This window comes from Schistocerca gregaria, chromosome 4 (genome assembly GCF_023897955.1).
Source record: "Schistocerca gregaria isolate iqSchGreg1 chromosome 4, iqSchGreg1.2, whole genome shotgun sequence".
Classification (NCBI taxonomy): Eukaryota; Metazoa; Arthropoda; class Insecta; order Orthoptera; family Acrididae; genus Schistocerca; species Schistocerca gregaria.
Window position 1 is genome coordinate 373,976,867 of NC_064923.1, and position 13,634 is coordinate 373,990,500.

General features: G+C 39.7%; 1 protein-coding gene across 1 annotated transcript in view; it reads right to left on the reverse strand.

Annotated features, from left to right (window-relative positions):
- LOC126267734 (leucine-rich repeat-containing protein 74A-like) overlaps positions 1-13,634 on the reverse strand; it is a 322,570-nt gene that overhangs the window by 258,337 nt on the left and 50,599 nt on the right. The window lies entirely within an intron of this gene.

Consider the following 13,634-nt stretch of genomic DNA (forward strand, 5'->3'; position numbering starts at 1 on the left):
GTAAGGTGTTGAAGATGAGTGACTGTAGAAGATACTAGATGACATAGACAACATTTCCAATTGATGTAATGAATGGCAGCTAGCCCTAAATGTGGAAAAATGTGAGTTAATGCAGATGAGTAGGAAGATCAAAATTGGAATGTTTAGACACAGTATTACTAGTGTCCTGCTTGACACAGTCAATTCATTTAAATATCTGGGCATAACACTGCAAAGCAATATGAGGTAGACGAGCACGTGAGAATTGTGGTAGGGAAGGTGAATGGCTGACTTCTGTTTATTGGGAGTATTTTAGGAAAGGGTGGTTCTCCTGTAAAGGAGCATGCCACATCAGATTGAAAGAAGACACCAAAGCAATTCAAAGATGAGCTACTAGATTTGTTTCTGGTAGGTTCAAACAACATGTAAGTGTTACGGAGATGCTACAGGAACTCAAAAGGGAATTCCTGGAGGCAAGGCACCATTCTTTTTGAGAAACGCTATTGAGAAAATTTATAGAACCGGCATTTGAAGCTAACAGCTGAATGATTCTACTGCTGCCAACATACATTGTGTGTAAGGACCATGAAGATAAAATACAAGAAATTTTTCACCTTGTTCTATTTGCAAGTGGAACAGGAAGGGAAATGCCAAGTAGTGGTACAGGGTATCCTCTGCCATGCACTGTATGGTGGCTTATGGAGTATCTATATAAATGTAGATGTAGATTTAGATTCAGACTCACCTGAAAACCAATACTGAACATTGCCTGACCCAATTAACTCCTCCATCCAACCATAATCCATTGCCACTGCCCCCAAATCACTTCTTGTTAACATTTCAGAATTTCTTAACATCAAACTGTGCCTCACCATCATTCTCCAAATCCCTCAACATGCAAGCTAACCTTACATCAACAGAAAGAACTGCAATCTGTCACCTAAAAACTGACCCTTAATTTATAATCCTACCTGCTAACAAAGGCTCCACCACTGTGGATTTGAACCACAGGGTTTACGTGGCAAAAGTGACTCCATTCCAGAAATCCAACATGACCTCCAGTTACTCCTCAAACCCTTAGGCCCATCTCAAAACATCTCCCCTGAGTCTATTTGTCTTATCACTCCTACCACTCCCCAAACCCCTAACCTACTACATGCTTCCTAAAGTCTATAAACCCAACCACACAGAACACCCTATTGTGGCCGATTACCGTGCCTCCACTGAGGGAATCTCTGCTCTCATAGACCAACAACTCCAGCCTATAAACCACAACTTCCAATCCTATATAAAAGACACCAAAAAAATTCTCCGAACACTCTCCACACTTCCTATTACTTTACTATATGGTGCCCTGCTCATCACTATTGATGTCACCTCATTCACTGATGACATGTTTGTGATCTGGATTGAAGGTGAGGACGTTCTATCCACATTCCTCCAGAACCTCAACACCTACTCCCCATTTGCTCCTCTGATTCTCATGAACACAAGAAACCCACCTTCCTCAATGTTGAACTCCATCTCAAAAATGGCTACATCAGTACCTCTGTCCATATAAAACCTATCAACCATTAATAAGAATAAAATGTTCTCAGTTTTCAAGCCGCATCAGTTCGAATAAAATCCTCCAGCTTTTGATGACCATCTCCGCCATCGTCGTCAGAAGTTCACTGACTGCCGGGGATGCTACAGTTTCTCGCTTATATAGGCATGATGACATCATCAGCAGCCGATCAGATACACCCAATGTGGTGAGTGCACGTAAGTTGACCTGGGCAGCTAGCGGAGCTACTGCCTGTGGCAGCACTGGTGACGTCAAGTGGCGCCAGGGGCAGGTACAACATTTAGAACTGTCACTCTCGTGTGCGCACGCCACATTGGGTCTATCTGATTGGCTGCTGATTATGTCATCATGCCTATATAAGCTTAGCAGCCCTGGCAGTCAGTGAACTCCTGATGATGGTGGAGATGGGCATCGAAAGCTCAAGGATTTTATTCAAATTGATGTGGCTTGAAAACTGAGAACGTTTTGTTCATGTATGCTGTCATGAAGGACTCCAAGGACACAACCACCAACACTTTGACAGTGTCATCCCATTCCATACCAGGAAGACCCTTCCATTCAGACTAGCCACCCATGGCTGTCACATCTGTAGTGTCGAGCAGTCTCTCTCGCAGTCTCTCTCCAAATATACCAGGGACTCATTGTGGGCTTCACACACCATGAAACTACTGTCCCAATCCTGTACAGAATCAGATGTCCTGTGCCTTATCTCTCCAGTCGCCCTGCACTTCCTCATGTCCCACCATTGGCCACAAAGGAGCATGCCCCTCATGAATCAGTACCAACCACAGTGGTATTCCAACACTCACTGAAGCTGCACAATATCCTTGTCCATACCTACTGCACCCCTGCTCCCAACCCCTTGCCTCATGGTTCATATCCCTATAACAGACCTAGATGCAAGGCAGGTCCCATAGATCCTCCCACCACCACCTACTCCAGTTGAGTGATAACCATCACCTTTCCCATCACAGGCAGGGCTTCCAGTGAAAGTAGTCATGTGATCTACAACCTAAGCTGCAACCACTGTACTGCATTCTATGTGAGCATAACAGCCAGCAAGCTGTCTGTCTGCATGAATTGCCATTGACAAACAGTGGCCAAGAGATAGATAGACCACCAGTTGCTGAGCATGCTAACCAACACAATGACTGCTTCACAGCCAGCAGCATATTCACATTAAACCTACCAACAAATAACAGTAATTACAATTTGACAGTTGCTATCCTTCCCATATCTAAGGTTTGTTCCCATATATCATGATCTGAAATTAGGTCCATTCTGTCCAACATTTTGCCTACAGCACCTAGAATAGCTTTTTGTCATCCTCCCAACCTCTGCAATTTCCTTGTCAGACTCTATGCTCCTCCTGCACCCATCTCCCAGCTCTATGGCTTTAACTCCTGTTATTGCCCCCACTGTAAGACTTGCCCTATGCACCCTCCTACCACCACTTATGCCAGCCCTGTAATTGGCAAAACATACATCATTAAAGAGAGAGCCACCTATGAAACAACATGTGCCATATACTAGCTGCTATCTAAACACTGTTCAGCCTTTTGCATCGGCGTAACCACCGCCAAGTTATCAGTTAGGAAGAATAAGCATAGACATTGGATGTATACTGGCAACTCACAATATCTTGTTGCAGAGCATGCTTTATAATGTGACAGTTGTGACCTCAGTGCCTGTTCCATCATACATGCCATCTATATTTTCCCCCAGGCACCAGTTTCTAAGAACTCTGAGGTGGGAACTTGCACTACAACATGTCCTTGATTCTCGCCACCCACCTGGTTTTAATTTATGTCAATTTCTTGGGTCTCAGAATTTCTTTACAGTAACTATTTCTTTCTTTGCTCCCTTTTAGTTTTCTGCATATTTTATTTTATGATCTGTCTATTTTTCGCTGCCCTCCTACCACCTGTACCACATACAAGGTACTTAGCTTTTTGCTCTTGTTGACTTATGCATGATGTTTTGGCAGTAATCTCTGTCTTGCATGTTACCCTATTTTCCAGCTTTAAGCTCTAGGTCTTCAAATCTCACCTGGTGCAGTCCCAACAATCAGTCTTTCCTTCTCATCCTGTCTGGTAAGTCTTTGCTGACCCAGGGTTCTGGGCAACTTTTCTGAATTCTATCCCTTTTCCTGAACCTCATCAGTGCTTTTCCTTCACCCATCTTCCACTGTAACACTTCTGCCAGAAGAAGAAGCCACTGACTCTGAAAGCTAGCAAACTTTAAAAACTTTTATATGTGTGTTCTTCTGCCAAAGCTTGGTGAGTAAATATATACATGCAATACATAAAGGGGAAATATTGTTACCAAAAATCTTAAAATGTACCTTCCCAATTTAATTAGAATGTGTATACTTTACTGTAATAAATTTTCAGACACATATATACTACATACTTTTCAGTACACACTAGTGAGCCAAAACATTATGACCACTTGCTTAATAGCTTGTTTGTCTGTCTTTGGAATGAAATACACCACTGATTCTGTTTATCAAGTGTCTGATAGTTTGTTTGTAAGTTTGTGGAGGTGTGTGCACTAGATATCTATGTGTAAGTAATGTAATTTGTATAAATAATGTGGCACTGATTTTCGTACGCAGTTATGGTGCCCAATAGCGACACAGATGGGTTCCATAGAATTCATATTAGGAGAAAATGGCCACTAAAACATCTATGTGAGTTCAATATAGTTGGTTCTAGCTCAAAGTAATGGACAGTTACACTTCTGAAATATGGCATTGCTGTCAGGAAAGACATAAAGCGTGAAGAGATGCATGTGGTTTGCAGCTGTCAGCACGAATTCAATTACTACCACAGGTCACATTTAAGCACTGAAGAGTGTCTCCCATAGCATAATACTACTCCCACAAGCCTGTATCCACAGTGGCCTATGTGTTTCGAGCCGCCGCTTATCTTGATAACAGTGTCTGTGGTGACAACCATTGTGCAGCAAAAATGTGAGTCACCTGAAGAGGCAACACATTTCCACATGCCCGCAGCACCACGAGGCAGCATTCAATGTCATTTTTTTTAGTGGGCAGAGGTCATAACAATTTGGCTAATCTGTGTATAAGTATGCATATAAAATACACAATAGCAAATCACTGTTATCAAGAATAATGTTGTTTTTATGTCTTACTGATTTATGATTGGAATACTACTATAAAATCTGAATTTACAACAACAGTTAACAAGGTTAAAGGCCGGAGAGAGGGGGTAAGAAGAAAGGGACAGAGGGATGGGAGGAAATGTACATAGGAAATGGGAAGGGCGAGATGGATAGAGAGAGGGGGCAGGAGTGATGGGCTGAGAGAGGAGAGAGAGGGGGCAGGGGGAGATGGATAGAGGGGGGAGAAGTAGATGGACAGAGAGAGGTGGGGGGAGATGATGGATTGAGAGAGGGAAAGAAAGAGGAAGTGATGGACAAAGAAAGGGGGAGTTTGGGCAGAATGGACATAGACAGGGGAGAGAAGGAGGTTAAGATGTATATGCAGTCCCCATATATATTGCAAACATGTGCTTTCTCTTTCTTTTCCATTTAAGTGCTGTGGCTGGATACAGCTAGTTGTAGGAAAAGAGGAAAAGAGAGAGAGAGAGAGAGAGAGGAAAGATTCATTATATCTACATAACATAAGAGCAAAAAACTAATACCCAAGGTACATTTTGCAACCTGTCTCAATTACGTTGTCAATAGTTCTGGAGGCAGCAGTACATGGAGGTTTAGGTTTTGTTCTGGGGAACATCATTGTGAATAAGTACTCCATGAAAAACTATTAATAACATGGCAGGTGGCATATTGTTTAAAATTTCTTTAATGGTACTGATGTTTTAATTTTTTTAAATAATTTCTGTGTTATTTTCATAAGGAATACTCAGTAGATTTTATAATTACATTCATTAGACTAATGCAATATGACTTCTGGACTATTTCAAAGACTTCAAAAAAGATTTTAAGCATTTTAATGTGGTGGGATTTGGGGTGAGATTCATAGATGGAAGATGATGCTGATGTATTAAAACAAGAAAAATATTTGGTAGAAGTAATGATCAAGTATACTAAAGGAATGTAGAACAAGACAAAAAATAATTAGTTGCAATTATGTTCATTAGCCAAAATGTATGTGAGATGCAGGCTGACATCTTCAAGGGCATTATATTTATGATGATGCATAGCTGTTAGAGGATGACACATAGGAGTCTGGTATTGCAGTTTAAAGGCAGGCACTAGCAGGATGTCATGATGGCAGAACAGCAAATGTCAGATGAGCAGTTTGGTGAAGATGTTGAAACAGGCATTGGTGGAGAAAATCTGTTTGTTCTGCTGTTAATCTGGTTCATTAGTTTTTGAGACATAAATCTTCATTTCTTCTGAAATGCTGAACTGTCTACCTTTTTCCTTTAGTTGTAAGATCTTTAACCAGTTTTGAATGAAGCTGATGTTATGATTTACCTTTGCAAAATGTGTGCCTGAAGCAATTTTATTTCTTTGATAGGAGTGTTCTTTTACTGGATTTTCTGCTTGTCTAGCTTATAAATTTCAAATTACAGTGATACCATGAAATAAATAAATCCTTGAGCATTTATACTTGTTCTGTTTTTTTTCCAGTTATTTATGCCATAAAACAAAGCAAGAAGGAATAACACCATCTACATTCTATACAGAAGAAACAATTATGCAGCAAGTTTCTCATGTAGAAATCACATCTGAACATTGTTTGTGAGATCATGATTCTGATTCAGAACTTACATTTCAATGTTGCTTGTTTGTGATTAGCTTGTATTATGTCCCATGTGGGGAAGAGGAATATCAACCAAATGTGCCAAAATTTGACAGCAGTAAGACTGTGGCCTACTAACACTGTTGTTGATCATTCTGTGATGTTGCTGCTCATGTTCGTCAGGATGGCATGTGAATATTGAAATGATGGGCTCAGGAGGCCATACTCAATGGCATACAGGTTCAGTGCCAGGGAGGACAGACACACTGTTCATGCAGCAGTGTAGGATCGTACAGCAATGTCAAATACCTAGATTCAGGAAATGGACATTTTTGCAGCAAGACATGTGGATGACATCAACTGAGCAGAGAGCAGGGAGATGAGATGGACAGTGAGCAGTGAGAGGGAAGGGGATGAGATGGGACAGCTAAAGGGAGGAGGAGGAGGAGATGGACAGACAGATAAAGGGGAAGGAGGGGATAGACAGAGAGAGAGGAGAGAGGGGGGCAAAGGCTGAGACGGAGAGAGACAGGTGAAAGGATGAATTGGATCAAGAGACTGGGGGAGAAAGAGGTGGACTGAAAGACTGGGGGAGAAACAGTTGGTCAGAGAGACTGACAGAGAAACACCTGGACAGAGAGAGGGGGAAGAGGAGATGTGTGCAATGTATATGTCAAATACATATGCGAGTGAAGCTGAGGGGGAAAGGTTAATGGAGTATAAATTCCTTGTCAGCTAAACCTATTTGTAATAATATGGCAGCATGTATAAATTAATTAACTTTCCAGTTGTTTATACCAATGCATCAGGATGATATGTCAAGTATGATTGTATAAATAATTTGAGGGTGAATAAACAAACCAATTGATAATGGATAGTTCTATACTATAAACTATGGCTTCATCTGGTAGCACAGAGAAAACATCTGAACATCCAAAAGATTTCTTGTCATCAGTCCTATCCATGTATGTAGTAATAAAATTTGGTTCTGTCTATATTATTTTAAAAGGGTATGGTAAAATTGTGGTGGAACTACTTTCTTTTTTTGAAATTGGCGACATCAAAATAGCTCTAGATCTCCTAAGAAGCATAAAACAATTATATTTATCATGAATATTTAAGAAAGATAGCTCTTTGCATCAATCCCAAAGGGCATCACTGTTCACAATGGTTTATTAAACCCCTGTTCCATGGATGCAAAGCAATATTGTTGTGTACAGTTGCGTAATGTACTAAATAATTTCTACACTATATGATACTCATGTGGCCTTGTAATTTATTTAATAGACAATATATACAATGATGAAAATAACCACAACACCAAAAATTAATTAATGTAGCGTAATGAAATTTTGGGAATACATTTGCGTAAGTAAAATATTTAAGTGATTAACATCACAAGATCATAGGTTAATATAAGTGCAAGATAAACCATTGAAAATGTAAACATGCAGGTACATTAATAACCAGTGTAACTATCAGAATGTAGAATGCAAGCAAACACGCATGCATTGTGTTATACTGGTGCCGGATGCCAGTTTGTGTGATGGAGCTCCATTCCTGTTGCACTTGGTCAGTCAATACAGGGACTGGTGGTGTCATCCTATGATGCCCCATATGTTATCAATTGGAGGCAGAAGGAAACATATTATATACCTTGGTGGCAAACAGACCTGATCTTTTTTGAGGAAGTTAATCTAGAAGAAGGTATTAACAACCATAATGTTTTTGTGGCTTCTATGTCAGTGGAAGCTGCAAAAAAAACCAAAGATACAGCATAGAGTTTTTTTGTTTGGGAAAGCAAATAAAAGTGTCATTAATGAATATCTTCATAGTCAGCTCCAAGCATTCACTACGGGACACAAAGATATTGAGCATCTTTGGTCGGGATTTAATGGTATTATCCACCAAGTGCTAAAGAAGTATGTGCCTAGCAAAAATACAGGGGAGGCGAAGAATCTGCCTTGGTACAAAAAACATATTAGGAAGTTGCTGAGAAAGCAGAGAATTCTGCACAATCATTTTAAACATAGTCACTACCCTGCCGACAAACAGAAATTATGCAAAGTGAAAGCAACTAACGAATTTGAAAGCAACATTTTATCTGCAGATTCTAAAAATAACCCCAAAAAATTTTGGTTGCATGTAAAATCTATGAACGCTACAAATAATTCAATACCTTCTCTTGCTGACATGGATAATGTAACTGATGATGGTAAACAGAAGGTCAAAATTCTAAATCTAGATTTAAAAAACTCATTTACAGTAGAGGACTGCAGCACCATACCCCCTTTCAATTATCGAACAAATTCAAGAATGGCTGACATAGTGTTTAGTGTATCTGGGATTGTAAAACAGTTAAGACCCATAGATGCCAGGAAGGCATCTGTTCCAGACAGTATCCCTGTAAGATTATATGTTGACTACGCTACAAATATAGTACCATTCTTATCCATCATCTATCACAGATCATTGGAACAGCAAAAGTTCCATGAGACTGGAAGAAGCCCCAGGTCATAGCAATCTATAAAAAGGGTAGAAAACCGGATGCACATAATTACCGCCCAATTTTACTGACATCGATTTGTTGTAGAATCGTGAAACACATTTTGTGTTCAGACATAATGACCTTTCTAGACTCTGAGGAGTTCATCTGCAGAAACCAGCATGGTTTTAGGGAACAGCAGTCATGCAAGACACAGCTGGCACACTTTGTGCATGATATACAACAGTCTCTACATACCAGCTCCCAGGTTGATGCCATATTTCTCATCTTTCGAAAGGCATTTGACCCAGTTTCACACTGTCACGTGCTCCAAAACTGCACGCTTACAATCTGATGACATATGTTGTTGGATAGAAAGTTTTCTAACAGATGGGGAGCAGTATGTCGTCCTGAACAGGCTGACTTCAACAGAAACAAGCGTAATTTCAGGTGTGTCCCAAGGCAGCGTAATAGGTCCACTGCTTATTACGATTTACATAAACAATCTGGTTGATGTTATTGACAGTGGAATTAGACTGTTTGCCGGTGATGCTGTAGTCTACAGGAAAGTAGTATCACACAAAAGTTGTGAACAAATCAATGAGAATTTGAGTTGTGAACAAATCAATAAGAATTTGCAGAAAATGAATGCATGGTGTAATGACTGGCAGTTATCTCTCAATATTAGTAAGTGTAACCTACGGCATATAACAAGGCAAAAATCCCCATTAATGTACAAGTACAAAATAAATGCCCAGTCTTTGGAAGCGGCAGCATCTGTCAAGTATTTGGGTGCGACTATTCGAAATGATCTCAAATGGAATGATCAGATCATACAGGTAACGGGTAAAGCGAACTCTAGATTGCAGTTTATTGGTAGTATCCTGAAGCAATGCAGTCTTTCAACAAAGGAAATAGCTTACAATATGTTAGTTCGTCCAGTCTTAGAGTATTGTTCGTCTGCATGGGACCCTTACCAGTTGGATCTGATTCAAGAGATTGAGAAGGTCCAAAGAAGTGCTGTAAGATTTGTGACTGGTACATTTAGCCATCATGAGAGCATTCCAAATATCATAGAAAGTTTGAAGTGGGACACACTTGCAGATAGACGGTGCGCTAAACATAAGGGGCTGCTCACTAAATTCTGAAATATGATCTTCACCGAGGATGCAGAGCATATATTATTACCACCAACTTTCAAATCATGTAATGATCACCATTCAAGGATAAGGGAAATTACAGCTCGTACTGAGGCATTCAGACAGTTGTTTTTCCTTTGTGCAATCCGAAGTGGAACAGAGGGGGGGGGGGGGGGGGGGGGAAATATGACTTTAGCGCAAATTGTGCCCTCCACCACAAACTGCTTGGTAGCTAGCAGAGTATATATATGTAGATTTAGATGTAGGTGTAAATTTCAATTTTTCATGTCTGATGAATAACCATTAACATAAGTGAGTATAATCTGCATTTTCAAAAAAGAGAAAGGTTGGCCTTCAGTTTTAAAGAATATAACACCAGATGTAACTTTGTGCTTAGTTTTATGTGTTGTTGTTGTTGTTGTCTTCAGTCCTGAGACTGGTTTGATGCAGCTCTCCATGCTACTCTATCCTGTGCAAGTTTCTTCATCTCCCAGTAGTTACTGCAACCTACATCCTTCTGAATCTGTTTAGTGTATTCATCTCTTGGTCTCCCTCTACGATTTATACCCTCCACACTCTCCTCCAGTACTAAATTGGTGATCCCTTGGTGCCTCAGAACATGTCCTACCAACCAGTCCCTTGTTCTTGTCAAGTTGTGCCACGAACTCCTCTTCTCCCCAATTCTATCCAATACCTCTTCATTAGTTATGTGATCTACCCATCTAATCTTCAGCATTCTTCTGCAGCACCACATTTCAAAAGCTTCTATTCTCTTCTTGTCCAATCTATTTATCGTCCATGTTTCACTTCCATACATGGCTACACTCCATACAAATACTTTCATAAATGACTTCCTGACACTTAAATCTATACTTGATGTTAACAAATTTCTCTTCTTCAGAAATGCTTTCCTTGCCATTGCCAGTCTACATTTTATATCCTCTCTACTTCGACCATCATCAGTTATTTTGCTCCCCAAATAGCAAAACTCCTTTACTACTTTAAGTGTCTCATTTCCTAATCTAATTCCCTTAGCATCACCCGACTTAATTCGACTACATTCCATTATCCTCGTTTTGCTTTTGTTGATGTTCATCTTATATCCTCCTTTCAAGACACTGTCCATTCCGTTCAACTGCTCTTCCAAGTCCTTTGCTGTCTCTGACAGAATTACAATGTCATCGGAGAACATCAACGTTTTTATTTCTTCTCCATGGATTTTAATACCTACTCTGAATTATTGTTTTATTTCCTCTACTGCTTGCTCAATATACAGATTGAATAACATCGGGGACAGGCTACAACCCTGTCTCACTCCCTACCCAACCGCTGCTTCCCTTTCATGCCCCTCGACTCTTACAACTGCCATCTGGTTTCTGTACAAATTGTAAATAGCCTTTCGCTCCCTGTATTTTACCCCTGCCACCTTTAGAATTTGAAAGAGAGTATTCCAGTCAACATTTTCAAAAGCTTTCTCTAAGTCTACAAATGCTATAAACGTAGGTTTGCCTTTCCTTAATCTTTCTTCTAAGATAAGTCTTAAGGTCAGTATTGCCTCACATGTTCCAACATTTCTGCGGAATCCAAACTGATCTTCGCCAAGGCCGGCTTCTACCAGTTTTGCCATTTGTCTGTAATGAATTCGCGTTAGTAGTTTGCAGCTGTGACTTATTAAACTGATAGTTTGGTAATTTTCACATCTGTCAACACCTGCTTTCTTTGGGATTGGAATTATTATATTCCTCTTGAAGTCTGAGGGTATGTCGCCTGTCTCATACATCTTGCTCACCAGATGGTAGAGTTTTGTCAGGACTGGCTCTCCCAAGGCTGTCAGTAGTTCCAATGGAATGTTGTCTACTCCTGGGGCCTTGTTTTGACTCAGGTCTTTCAGTGTTCTGTCAAACTCTTCACGCAGTATTGTATCTCCCATTTAATCTTCATCTACATCCTCTTCCATTTCCATAATATTGTCCTGAAGTACATCGCCCTTGTATAGACCCTCTATATATACTCCTTCCACCTTTCTGCTTTCCCTTCTTTGCTTAGAACTGGGTTTCCATTTGAGCTCTTGATATTCATACAAGTGGCTCTCTTTTCTCCAAAGGTCTCTTTAATTTTCCTGTAGGCAGTATCTATCTTACCCCTAGTGAGATAAGCCTCTACATTCTTACATTTGTCCTCTAGCCATCCCTGCTTAGCCATTTTGCACTTCCTGTCAATTTGATTTTTGAGATGTTTGTATTCCTTTTTGCTTGCTTCATTTACTGCATTTTTATATTTTCTCCTTTCATCAATTAAATTCAATATTTCTTCTGTTACCCAAGGATTTCTATCAGCCCTCATCTTTTTACCTACTTGATCCTCTGCTGCCTTGACTACTTCATCCCTCAGAGCTACCCATTCTTCTTATACTGTAGTTATTTCCCCCATTCCTGTCAATTGTTCCCTTATGCTCTCCCTGAAACTCTGCACAACCTCTGGTTTATTCAGTTTATCCATGTCCTGTCTCCTTAAATTCCCACCTTTTTGCAGTTTCTTCAGTTTTAATCTACAGTTCATAACCAATAGATTGTGGTCAGAGTCCACATCTGCCCCTGGAAATGTCTTACAATTTAGAACCTGGTTCCTAAATCTCTGTCTTACCATTATATAATCTATCTGATACCTTCATGTAATTGATTTTATAATTTATTTCGACTAATCCTAATTGGTATCTTTTGTCATAGGTTGAAATCAGTAACTGTTTTGTAACTTAAATTCTCTTGTTGACAAATAAACAAATAAAAATTGTGTACAAAAATCAAACAATGGAAAATCCAGGATGGAATGTAACAATGTTAGAGAAGGAAAGTTGCTACTCCCCATATAATGGAGATGCTGAGTCACAATAGGCATGACAAAAAGATTCACACAATTATAACTTTCAGCCATTAAGGCCTTTGTCAGCAATACACACACACACACACACACACACACACACACACACACACACAAACACACACATACACACACACACACACTCATGCAAACGCAACTTTCACACATGTGTGCAGTCTCGCACAACTGCAGTGTGGTTTCAGTTGTATGAGACAGCAGACGTGTGTGCAAGTTGCTGACAAAGACCTTAATGACCGAAAACCGTAATTGTGTGAATTGTTTTGTTGTGCCTATAACAACTCAGCATCTCCGCTGTACGATGAGTAGCAACTTTCCTGCTCTAACATTGTTAAAAATTGTGTACTAATTATGTACATTTGGGAGACGAAACAGTAGCATTCTTAAAGGATATATTTGGCTCTATTCAAAACATGTTAGCAAAACCAGCCCATAATTAATTCCAAAGTAGTTAACAGTTTTGTCAAAAGTGTTGTTTACGTAACTATATCTGTTAATTTCATCATTTAAACAAATAACTCAGCTTAACCCTTGCAGTAGAAGAAACTGTTAAAAATAACCAATTTTTCAGTGTATTCAGTTAATTTAATGAGTTAAGTTTTAATTGTAATTTCTGTAAATTTAACTTTGAACAATGTGTAGTTTCAGCATCTATTATTGTGAGGATACAAAAGGGCCTGATTTTTGGTCCCGAGACAGTCAGTCCACGGTTGAGTTTCAGATGAGAAACCTGTGTTGGTTAGATCAATAGCAATGCGTCAACTGTGAAATAAGTGTAACACAATTAGGCTGTGTGTTAAAACAATGACAATGTCTCTTTCCATACATACTTTT